Source organism: Pleurodeles waltl, chromosome 7, assembly GCF_031143425.1.
Source record: "Pleurodeles waltl isolate 20211129_DDA chromosome 7, aPleWal1.hap1.20221129, whole genome shotgun sequence".
Classification (NCBI taxonomy): domain Eukaryota; kingdom Metazoa; phylum Chordata; class Amphibia; order Caudata; family Salamandridae; genus Pleurodeles; species Pleurodeles waltl.
In genome coordinates, this window is record NC_090446.1 from 799462889 (window position 1) to 799475566 (window position 12678).

General features: G+C 46.1%; 1 long non-coding RNA gene across 1 annotated transcript; it reads left to right on the forward strand.

The window, feature by feature from the left end:
- The first annotated feature begins 5279 nt into the window (after window positions 1–5279).
- LOC138247326 (uncharacterized) lies at window positions 5280–6231 on the forward strand. Its single transcript, XR_011194440.1, has 2 exons — window positions 5280–5360; window positions 5822–6231. It is a non-coding gene; the product is annotated as an uncharacterized lncRNA (long non-coding RNA).
- The last annotated feature ends 6447 nt before the right edge of the window (window positions 6232–12678 follow it).

The following is a 12678-nucleotide window of genomic DNA, read 5'->3' on the forward strand; positions in this document are numbered from 1 at the left end:
TGGTTTTTATAGCCCTTTTGTACTCGTATCTAAGAGTATTGATCTCGTGCTTATCAGGGTTTTGTCTGTGTAGGTACTGTTTGAGTTTCTTATGAGCCTGTGTGCATTTGGTATCGAACCACCCTTTGTTTCCCTGTGATCTAGATTTACCTGCACTTACTGCAAGAGCCTGTTTGATTCCCGTAGTGATTACTGTAAACGCTCTAATACACTCCTGTGGTCTAGTGTTATCTGAGAGGCAGGATTCAACCTCATTAACATAATCACTCAGCAGTTGTTCAATTAAATCTATTGAATCGATCTGAGATCAACGGATGGAATAGCCATTCCTTGAGCCCAATTCAATGTTCACTATCTTTTCTACTGCTCCCTTATGTTTGTTTATGGCTTGAGGCAGTGCAAGATGTATACTTTGGGGATAGTGGTCGGTAAGCGCAATGTCATGAATTTTCTAGTCAGGTGCGCCAAAAGCAAAATTATTGGATATTAGTATAAAATCTATTGTAGTGTTTGCACATCTACCATTAAAGGTGGGTTTAAGCTGTGAATTACTATCATTTAGACCATTGCAGAAAAAACAGATAGAATTGAAATAATATGTCATTCAACAGATTACCATAATAATTATGAGTAAAATGAATTAAGTCCTCATTTTTACCTACACCGAGGGGACAAGCTTTCTCATCTATTTGCAAACACAGATGAGTGTTAAAATCGCCTCCCCACACCATAAAGGTCTCTTTATGTGTAGAATTACATGCACGATCCAGGTGGTCCTGCAATTGCCTGAGTATGTGTGAAATTTTATGTGAGGGGGCATTGTTATAGAAGTTAATAATGGGCAGGTGCGTTCCATTTTTTAATTCGCATAGCACCAATTGATAAAACGTGTTAGAGATTTGGCTGGTCACCTTTATTGAGTCGAACTTATTAGAAATAAATATACACAGGCCACCTTTTGCCTTGCCCCAGAGAGAAGGAATTGCGAAAGTGGGAAATGTCCTGTAACCGTTTATATGGATAGGATCTATGGACCAGGTCTCCTGTAAACACACACAAGAAAAGGATCTAATGAATTCTAACCAATCCTCGTTCTCAATTTTGTTACGCAGGCCTGCCACATTCCAAAATAGAAATTTATCTTCTGATGAAATTAAGCCCAAGCCCAGGGGATCATGATGCCCTACTTTCCTGGTTAGTGTGGGTAATTTAGTCTCTGTCTCTGTGAGGAGTGTGGATATTGGTATGGTTATGGCCGGGTGGGCAGGAGGTCCACCTACTAATGATTTGCCAGTAGAATCTTGTTGTACTCTTTTTTACTTTACCATCATTTCATCCCCTTTGCTCCCCACCAGGCCATCTCCACCGTTCAGTGGGTCAGGGGCAATGTTCGTCATTTTAGACTTCGTCCTGCCCTCAACATGGTCCACCGTCAGTCAATCAACTTCCTCCAGGGGGAGAGCGTGGAATCTGTTCATAGTAGGGACGTATAGTTTCTTTCAAATCTACTTTGTTTATTTGAGGGCTCTGTATTAGACTGATCATACCTCCCATTAAATTGATAGAAATAGCCTAGGGGGAGCAGTAAAATACCATGGTCAGGGATCTGTCGCGGGCTTAAGTTTCTCAAGATGTCCTCGACCAATTTTGGGGTTTTGAACTAGAGTACCAAGTAATCACCCCTTAATGTTTTATGACTCCTGCCCACCCATTTAACTCTCCTGACCATTTTAATGTCTTCAAAGAGTGTGTCTGTCATGCGAGGCTTCATGCAGGTTTCTATCCAGTTCAGAGATTTATTTCTCAAGGACGTCCATGGTTCCCTACTATCCACAGGTATAGTGGGAACATTTGCAAGAACTACTACGTAAGGAGTTGCAGCAGGGGGATGGTATAATATATCTCTTTGTGCTAATAATGTGTCCAAAGAGAATTTCGGTCTAATATGTGATTCCGGACCATTTGTGTTTATATTTAATTGTTGGAAGCAACTGGTACAATTTGGGAGAGTGCAGGGATCTGCATGACATCGATTAACCCAGGGATTATTTGGAGGGTGTTGTCGCTCTTTAGGAGAATGTAAATTCTGGTTTGAGACCACATCACCGCAGTATTGAGGGATTGTAGGGGTTGGGCATAGAGTCCGAACCTTCACTAGCTTAAGTATTGACGCCATGTTTTCCTCCACCTGGGTTAGGCGCTTTGTAAATAACTCAAAAGACATCTTGACTAGGTGTTCCAAGGCAATAATGGACTCTAGGGTGTTGGTTTTTGCCTTGACTATGGTTCGAGAGATCATCTGACAGGGTTTCGTATTGGCAGGATTAGTTTGGGATTGTTCCATGGGATGAACTCCAGTGTTGCCATGTCTGCTTGTTTCAGATGGCTTGTGACTGGGTGCTCTGCCCTTTCGGACTCCTTTCGGTTTCCTTGTGCATTTGGGTGGAGGTGAAAATCATCAACCTCTGAAATAGTCTCATTTAGATAGTGGATGCATCCGTTTTGGCCCTTTAGTTGGACTCCGCTTTCCAGTGGCTTTGTCTGAATTTGGGAAGCTAATGCTGGCGGTGGGGAGTTATTATGATTAACTGCAGATTCCAACGGGCCCTTCTGAGTTAATATCCTTTCCTCAGTGTTAGAGATCTGCTTGTCGATAGCTCTCATTGCTCCTGAGATACATTTTAATATTGAGGAGTGGTCTTTGTAGGAGGAAGTATCTTTTGCACTAGGTTGCTTCCTCTTACCCATTTTCTGGCTATATGTTAGAGGCTCAGGGGTTCTTCAAATACTACTCTAGAATGCTTCTAACCAGTATCTAAAAACTAGCAAACATACACAGCATGGGCAATCTATACCAATCAGCATTTATTACCTGGGATGTACAGCCTAATTCGATACAGGTGTTATGACAAATGTTTAAAAGCTCAAAGACAAAATGTAAAGGGCCTTGCCAAGTTCCAAGTAGTAAAACTGTTGGTGAAAATAATCTGTAATACTAGGCGGCAGTTCACTCATCAACAAAACACAGGGAGCGAGAGTACCTGCCTAAATTCCAGTTGAGTGCGCGTGGTCTGGACCAGATGTAGCGGTGAAGATTTCAAGGGGGGGCCCAGCCCAGCCTCTTCTGGTCGATGACGGCTGAATGACGGGCCCACCTTTGGCCTGGGCTTTGCCCGTTCTCCGCCCCCAAGCGTCCTGCAAGGGGGAGGGCTGGCGGTGCTTTGAAGCGCTGGTGAGGCTTTTGCCCCGCCCCCAAATTGCGTTGCCGGGGCTCTGGGTCCCCCGGGTGAAGTCTCCTGTTTCCTGCGAGGCGGGAAGGCTGGCGGTGCTTTGAAGCACTGGTGAGGCTTTTGTCCCGCCCCCAAATCGCGTTGCCGGGGCTTTGGGTCCCCCAGGTGAAGTCTCCTGTTTCTTTATTTATTTCCCCAGGGAGATTATGGTCCCCAGGGCCTAATATCTTGCCCTGTGGTGGTGGTGATCCCCAAGGCACAGGGAGACTGTGCAGCCTCTGGTTACTTTGGAATAATAGACCCAAAGAAGTGGTCATCACCGGTGCTACTAAAAGCCCCAGGGAGGGTCCCAAGCACCCTCCTTCTTTTATGAACCAGTAATGCCCCCAGGACTTGGTCCACCGGGGGTAAAATAATTGAAGAACGTGGAAGACCGCACTTTTTTTTAATCGTAAAAAAATCAGCAGAACTACCCTCATATATTTTTGAAATTATTTAAAAAATGCTTTGTATCCCTGGTGGGAGGGGGCTGCCCAGAGGCTAGGGGCTCATGCTATCCCTATCCTTGCCCCTTTTCTTTTCTTTTGTAGCATTCGGCTGAAGACGAGTAAAAAGAAATGGCTGCCAGTGCTTCCTTGTTGAAGTGTTGGCAGCCAATCAGATATCAGCAGGGGGAAAAGTTGGACCCACTGGGATATCTATATTTTTCCCTTTTTATATCTCAAAAACTACTGAACGAATTTACAATAATTCATAAAAACCACAATCTGCATTCCTGTCATATTTGGTGCAATTCGGTTTGGCTGTTCAGGCTGTAGGCATGTCAAAAGACCCTATGGAAAAATGAATGGGGAAAATGTGTTTTGCAAACCCCCATTTTCTCTGCCCCCACTTGACGGATCACCCCAAAACTTTCAATAAAACAGTTGAACTGTCTATCATATTAGTTTTGGAAATTTCACAACGATTCATCAAGCGGGTATTCGAAAAATAAAATACGCTTTTCCTATGGAAACTAGGTCCTAATTATAGCTACCTTCTTGTGACCATATATCAAATATATCATATATATAACATATATCTATATATAATTTTTGACATGTATGCAGGCAGGGTCATTGGCCACTAAAAAGTAAGCAAGTGGCCACAGGGCAACGTCCAAGGCTCAGCTTGACTCCTGACAACATTGGCAGTCCACTGGACATGGGCATCATCGAGATGGTAGGCAGGCACCTCAAGTGGTGGGGGGGTGGGGAGGTTTGAGAGAGTTCAGAGCTAGGTACTGTGAGCATAGGTCGTCTTTGAGAACCCATAAATAGAATGCTCCTTTGGTTGCCCACTGGTTGGAACACAAACACAATGAAGATGATATTAGATGGACGATCTTGGAGAGGATCGTTCCCAGAAATGGTTTTGATGTGGATAAGATGAGGAAAAAAAGGAAAGTCTTCTGGATCTTGGTTTGGAATACATTCCATAAAGGATTGAATGAGGAACTACCATGGCAGAATACGTTGTAACAAGCCTTTAATCAACCCTCATGTTTAGAACGATGGGATATATTTTTTATAATCTGTTTATTGTTTCATATAATGTTATAGAGCTAGCGTGTTTTGCCTAGTATGTCTTAAGTCGTTTTTGCTATTTTGGCTGGAATTCTAGCCAATTTGTACAAATGACACCAGATTTGTGATCTTTTTTAGATTTATGCGTTACATACCATCTGTTAGGAAGGCAGCTATTATGAAAAAACATGCTGACCTCGATTTACAAGCAGTTTCTCTCTACGTTCCATTCCCTTAGTATTTTTCAGTATGAAGCTATGGAGTCATTATGTTGTGCCTAGTATGTTTTAAATGGCACGTGCTATAATTGAATAGACTATGAGCCAGTTTATATTATGAATAACCAAACTATTAACTCCACAATGCCCACTCTGGCTAAGTTGGCCGCCACATTTTTGAGGCAACTGGGATCTATTTGCTCTGAGTAGTCCATCATCTATGTTTGCTAATGAGTCCTGCAGTGACGGATATGAAAAAGGTGCTTCCGGGTTTGAACCGGGGGTACGTTTCAAACCGGACGGAATATATTAATGCCGAGAGGATGTGCATTTTTATCGCCCACAACGTAAGATAAGAAATGTGTTTTCACCGGTAGTGCCAATCTTAGTCATCTAGTACGATTCTGTACTATTCCCCTGTCTCTGCTCAGCTTTTTGAATATTAAGCTGATTAATTTTTGAATAGGCGGCAGGTTTTAGTTAGCAAACTGGGCTGTGGTATTTACATCGATATGTTACAGAAGAAGCACAGAGTAGCTGTTTTTGCGTATTATTGCTTAGCGGGAATATCTTCTTAAGGACACATATCAGAAGCTATGTGTCTCTTAAAACATTGGATATATTGTTTCACAGCTCTTTTCAATTTGTTTTTTTCTTTGGTGTTGAAGATATTAGTATTCACTTCCATTGGCTTTTTTTATTGGTTACAATTTCTTGGGAAAGTAGTATCATTAAAGATGAACAACACAGAAGTTACATAGACATTGATATAACTTGTTTGAAATATTCTTTCTATCTCTTTATTTAGATGCATCATTTTGTCTTTGGTGCTTATTGTATTTTTGCCCTGAGGAAGGTGGCTGTGAAATCACTAACATATTTGGATCCACCGAAACGAGCGTTGGCGAGCAGTACCGAAGTTGTACTTGTATTTTGTTTGACTTATGAAAATTTAACATTGTGACTTCATTCTGGTTCAAGAAACAAAAACTGTTTGTCTGTTAAAGGACTACGCCACCTCACGGAGGAGTTGCCAGTCGTCGAGATTTGGAGACACATTTTGGAGATTGATTAAAGACTGGTGACACTAAATATACATGATTTAGTTGGTGAATATAGATATAATTGCCACATGTAAGCAAAGTCATTCATCTTGATATACTTTTATGTGAATTATATTGTATTTTCGGGAATATATATGTTATTATATTGAAAATATTATTTGTTTGTTGCGTTATTATATGTTTGTTTTTGATCCAGTTTGTTGTTTATAAGTTGTCTTGAATGTGGGTGGTGTATGTTGTGTTGTTACTTATAAATATGAGTGCTAATATATATGACATATTGGTGGTTGGGTCTTATTTTGACATATAATAAAGGTTGAGCTTTTATGTTATTTGTATTACAGAACTATGGTGCTTTTTTTGTATACTAGATAGCAGAGTTGCTGTTGTAATTTACAGGGTAGGGAGGTTCTTCACGGGAGGAGGCTCCTTGGTTTTGGGAGGGGGCGTGTCTTTGCCCTTCTGTTTTGTGGCAGAGGAGTGTCCTTGGGACCGGGGGACGGAGTTCCACTATTTTGCACCTTAGTGGCAGGAGTGCTCTTATGGGAAGGAACAGAAGTTGATTTGGAGCTGGAGGTACTGGGCTGGGGATCTGGGACTTTTCTCTTACAGGCAGGATGGGGATGGGTGGGTGTAGGAAAGTACCCTCTTTTTTGGCTTGTTACCCCCAATTTCTGCCCTTTTTTCAGTGTGTTTTTGACTGTGTTACTGGGATCCTACTGGCCAGGACCCCAGTGCTTATGGTTTATGGCATGATTGTCTGTGTGTTTTACCTGTTTTCTAAATTGTCACTGAAGTCCTGCTAATCAGGACCCAGGTGCTCATGCTCTCTCTGTTTCCTAATTTGTCACTGCATACTGATAACTTACTATTTCACTCCAAGTTGGCATACCCAACCCCCCCTTATAAGTCCCTAGTATATGGTACCTAGGTACCCAGGGCATTGGGGTTCCAGGGGATCCCTATGGGCTGCAGCATTTCTTTTGCCACCCATAGGGCACCCATGCAAAGGCTTCTACAGGACTGTCATTGCAGCCTGTGTGAAATAGTGCATGCACCCTATCACAGCCATTTTCACTATACCAGGTCACTTGTAAGTCACCTATATATCAGGTCTTCGAACCCTGAAGGCTGGGTGCAAAGTACCTGTGTGTGAGGGCACCCCTGCTCTAGCAGAGGTGCCCCCATGTCATCCAGGCCCATTTTCAAGGACTTCGTGAGTGCGAGGATGCCATTTTACGCGTTACTGGACTTTGGTCAATACTTATGTCCAGCTTCACAATGGTAACCCCGAATATGGCCACGTAAGGTGTCTAACAACTGGAAATTGTACCACAATACTGATTCCAGTAGTGGTTGTACAATGCCATGCACTCTGGGGGCTCTACTATGGAACCCCACTACTGCCATATCAGCCTTCTTAGGTTTTCCAGGCAGCGACATCTGCTGTCAGCTCACAGACAGGCTTCTGTCCTCCTAGGACTTGAGCAGTTCAATCCTAAGAAGGCAGAATAAACCAGTTCCTTTAGGAGAGGGATATTACACCCTCTCCCTTTGGAGATAGGTGTTACAGGCATAGGGGGTAATCCTCCCAAGCCTCTGGAAATGCTTTGAAGGGCACAGACGGTGCCCTGCTTGCATAATCCAGTCTACACCGGTTCAGGGACCGCCAGTCCCTGCTCTGCAATGAAACAGGACAAAGGATAGGGGAGGGACCAATCCGCTGTCCATCACCACGCCAGGGGTGGTGCCCAGAGCTCATCCAGAGTGTCCCTGGGTTTTGCCATCTTGGATTCCAAGGTGGTGGGGCACTCTCGGAGCATCTGAGTGGCCAGTGCCAGCAGGCGACGTCAGAGACCCCTCCTGATAGGTGCTTACCTGGTTAAGTGACCAGTCCCCATCTCAGGGTTATTTATGGTCTCTCCTCTGGGTGTTTCTTCAGATTCGGATTGCAAAACTCCAGCAGGAATCCTCTGCATTCTTTGCTTCATCTTCTACCATCAGAACAACCACAGACCGCTCCAGGAACTCTACAAAACTACAACAAAGCAAAGACAACTTCTGCAACCTTGTAACGTCAGCTCCTGCCAGCAACTGCAACAGTTTCCAGGTCGTGCATCCTCCGAGGACTGCCTGTCTTCACCTGCAACAGAAGAACTGAAGGAATCTCCCATGTAGTGACGGAGTCACTTCCCTGCTTCAGCAGGCACCTTTCTGCAATGACAACTGGTGGCTTGGGTCCCCTCTCTAGAAGACAGGCATGGATCCAGCAACACTTTGGAACAAAGTGAGTCTGACAGTCCTGCGGTCTAACTGTCCAACTTTGGTGGAGGTAAGATCTTGCTTCCCAACGCAAGACAGTACACCCTTGCACCATGTGACTTACAGTTGCCAAGGCTTGTGTGCGGCCTTCCAAGACGTTCTTTGTGCATAGCACAGCTTAAGCCTCCAGCACTCCTTCCTGTGATGCACAACTTCCTGAGTGGTTCTCCGGTGGCGTGGAAATCCTTTGTGTCATGCTACGTTGGCCTCCATTTTCACCTTCTTTGTCCAAGTGCTGTGGGACTCCTGTGCATGCTGCCTGGTCTTCTGGGGGCTCTCTCAGTTGCTGAGAGTCCTCTCTGTGTCCCCCTCCTTCGTAGAGGCCACCAGGTCCCTCCTGGTCCTGGGCAGTGCCATTTTCTGCTAACCACAATCTTTACATGTGCCAAGGCTTGTTGGCATAATTCAGCAATGCAAACTAGAATGCATTCATCCATCTGGCATGGGTCATACCATCTGTCTTCTTTGATGCAATACTGCCTTTGTCTTCTCGCCAGTGGTTCTTCTTTTGCACCTTCATCCAGGTTAGCAGGGGCTCCTGTTCTCCCTGGACTCTCCAGTACTTCTTGGACTTGGTCCCCTTCTTCTACAGGTCCTCAGTTCTAGGAATCCATCATTTGTGTCTTGCTTTCTCTTCTGGTTCTTACGTAATTTTCTGTCACATCTTCCAGTGTGGTTTAGGAAACTTACTGTGATTTACTCTTGTTTTCCTGGGCTCTGGGGTGGGATCAATTATTTTCCTTTGGTGTTTTCGTCCACTCCCAGGCCCCTCTACACACTACACATGTCTAGGTGGGAAACCGCCTTTCGCATTCCACTATTTTAGTATATGGCTTGTGTTCCCCCTATGCTAATTGCAACCTATTGTGATTTTCACTGTTTGCACTATTGTCTGACTATTTACTTACCTGTTTTCGGTTACTAGTGTATATATTGTCTATAATACTTCCTAAGGGAGTATAGTCTCTAAGGTATTTTTGACATTGTGTCACCAAAATAAAGTACCTTAATTTTTGTAACACTGAGTATTGTCTTTCATGTGTGTGAGTACTCTGTGACTACAGTGGTATTGCAAGAGCTTTGCGTATCTCCTAGTTCAGCCTTGGCTGCTCTGCCTACAGCTACCTCTAGACAGCCTGGCTTCTAGACACTGACTACATTTCACTAATAAGGAATAACTGGACCTGGTATAAGGTATAAGTACCTTTGGTTCCCACTACAAACCAGGCCAGCCTCCTATAGTGGGGAGGGAAAGAGGTCAAGGTGGGAAAGGAAAAGCTTTTTAGGAGCAGTGGGGCGTGGTATGGGAGGAGGAATGGGAGTGGAGGTACTGGGAGTGGTTGTAGGAGAAGGAGGTGTGCTGGACTTGGGTGCAGGTGCATGAACAGTGTGTGCATGTGTGAGGTGGATGGCTGTTGGGTGCCTAAGTGGGAGAGTTTATGTGCCTTTGTAGGGGGGGCAGACAGTGTGGGGAGGACAAACAGGATATGTGGATGTATGTTGAGGTGGTATCTGCAAGTGAGGTGGTTGTGCTGCACAAGGTGGTGATGGTGATGGTGATTGCGCATGTGGTGTATGGGGTGCATGTCTGTGGGTCTGCTGTTGTGGTGACTGTGGGCAAGGCTGCACAGGTGGCAGGATCTGGGACTGTTGATGCAGTGCATTGCATGCAGGTATGAGTGCTGATATGACTGTGAGAGAGGAGGAGCCAGTGGCTGTTGTTGTGTGTGCATCTGTCTGTTGGCTGTGTGTGTGCTTGTGGACTGAAGGGTAATGCCTGTGATTGTCAGTGTGAATACTGTCTTGTTTTGGGTGCATGCTTGTCAGAATGTGTGCATGGGATAGGTTGGGGGAGAGGAGACCGGGACTGGTAAAAGGTAGTTGAAGGCGGGACGGAAGAAACAGGGACACTGGCTGCCGTCAGAGAGGAGGCCAGAGCCTAAAACTATCTATGTATGGCTGCTAAGCCACTGCGAATGCCCACTAGGTAGGCATTGCATTGCTGCATCTGTGATGCCAGCCCCTCAATGGCATTCACTATGTTTGACTGCCCTTCAGAGATGGATCTCAGGAGGTCAATAGCCTCCTCACTGAGGGTAGCACGGCTGACTGGGGCAGGGCCTGAGGTGCCTGGGACGAAGGAGATGCCCATCCTCCTGGGTGAGTGGGCACAGGCAACTGAGTGGAGGGCTACTGGGAGGGTGGTGCTGGTACGGTGGGTGATGGAAGATCTTGTACCTGGGGTGGACCCAAAGGGGTCCGCCACTACCAGGGAGCGTCAATTGGAGGAGGAATCTGAGTCAGTTGTATCAGCTCCAATCTCCCCTGTGGTGCTCTCCTCGCCCTCCGTCCACTGGTCCCCTCGCTGTCGGTGAACTCTGCCTCCTGGGTCCCATGGGCTGCATCTCCCTCACTTTCTGGTGCCCCTCCTCCTTTACCAGATGATGCTAATGCACACAAGGACAGAATGACAAAAGGAGACGGGAAGAAAGGGACCACAGGGTCAATCACAGCACCAACAGCACAGATGGCATACACATCATAATCACACCCTGAGACTTACAGTACGCAGACTGGGCCAGAGTGACAAACTATTGCCTAGGTACTACAGCAGATGGAACCGAAACTCTACCATCTGCACACCTACTGGGACCAATTACGTCCTGTCTTACATGGCATGCTACCTACCTTGCAATACCAAAAATGGATACCACCCTACATAGCTATGGAGGACCACGCAGGAATGGCCTAACAGGCATATTGGGACATCCACTGATTAGAACCTTGCACCCAAATACTATGGCAGGCAACAAAAAAGTGAATACCACACACGCTGTACTCACCCCCTTGCAGCTGTTATGTTGCCCTCAAGCGCCCATCCAACTCAGGATTTGCCACCACCAGTATCCGGGCCATTAAGTAGGTCAGGTGCCGATGGGCACCCCTTCTCGTTGGGAGGCCATCCCCAGCTGGGCCTCTGCAGTCTTCCGGGCCCAGTGCCTCAGGTCCTCCCACCGTTTCCTGCAGTGGGTGCTCGCTGCTATGGACCCCCAGGGTCCAGACGTCCGTGGCCATGGCACGCCACAACCCCTTCTTCTGATGGGCGCCAACCTGCAGAGGAAACACAGACAGAGGGACACCATGAGCCAGACAATCCAGCCTGTCAAACAAATGGCTCACATACTGCATTTGCCCCTAATCAAGCACACACATGACTCGTACCTCTGCATTCACATTGCCTGTAGCCATACCCCCAAATGACACACTGCTAGCACACACATACATCTGGAGGCCCATACAACTACCCATACAGGGGTAGGGCCCGATCCACGAGCCTCTCCAACTCCTCCGATGTGAAAGATGGGGCCCTTTTTCTTGTAGCACGGGCCATGGCAGGTTCCAGACACATGTCATGGCAGCACATGCAGTGGAGATGTCATCCAGTGGAAAGTCAGGAATCAAGTGAAGTGGTAGAAAGAAAATGGCAGTCACGTCCACGGCTGTGAATACCGTCACCACCAACGTTGATCATCATTGGTTCCTGTACTCCATAGAGCCCCATGTTGGCCAATGGGGAATTCCACGGCGTGCAGACCACTGTCCGCCATGATGCCTAACGCCGGTGGAGTGAGGTCACTTCTTCCTGTCCTTGCATACAGGACAGGCAGTTGCCATTTCCCACTGCTACTACTCATGTTTGGAATTTATATGTGTGTCATTATTGTCGAGTGTACACACCTAGGCAATTCTAGTGTCCTACATACATATGTGCTCTGTGTACTAGGATGTTGTATGTCCATAGGTCCTGTTGTCACTCCCATTTCACTTTTGGCTCACTGAGATACCAACCACTGTGGAGGAATAGGAGGAGGATGAGGCAAACACCTGTGTACAGACCCCTTGTGGATCGGCACATCAGACTCACCTATCGTCTGGACAGGGCCTCAATCAAGGAGCTGTGTGCACAATTGGAGCCTGATCTGCTATCTGCTCTCTGTTGCACCACAGTAATTCCCCCTCTTGTGCAGGTACTGTCAGTGCTCCATTTCCTGGCAACTGGTACATTTCAGGTGACTGTGTCTTGGCTGCAAGAATGTCACAGCCAATGTTCTTGATTGTGCTTGGAAGGGTTTTGGCTGCCATGCTCAAACACATGTGCAGCTACATCTCATTCCCCCAGTGAAGTATTGCCCACTGTGAAGACTGGATTCTACGCAATGGGACACATACCACATGTGATTGGGGCCATTGACAGGACCCATATTGCCTTAGTCCCTCC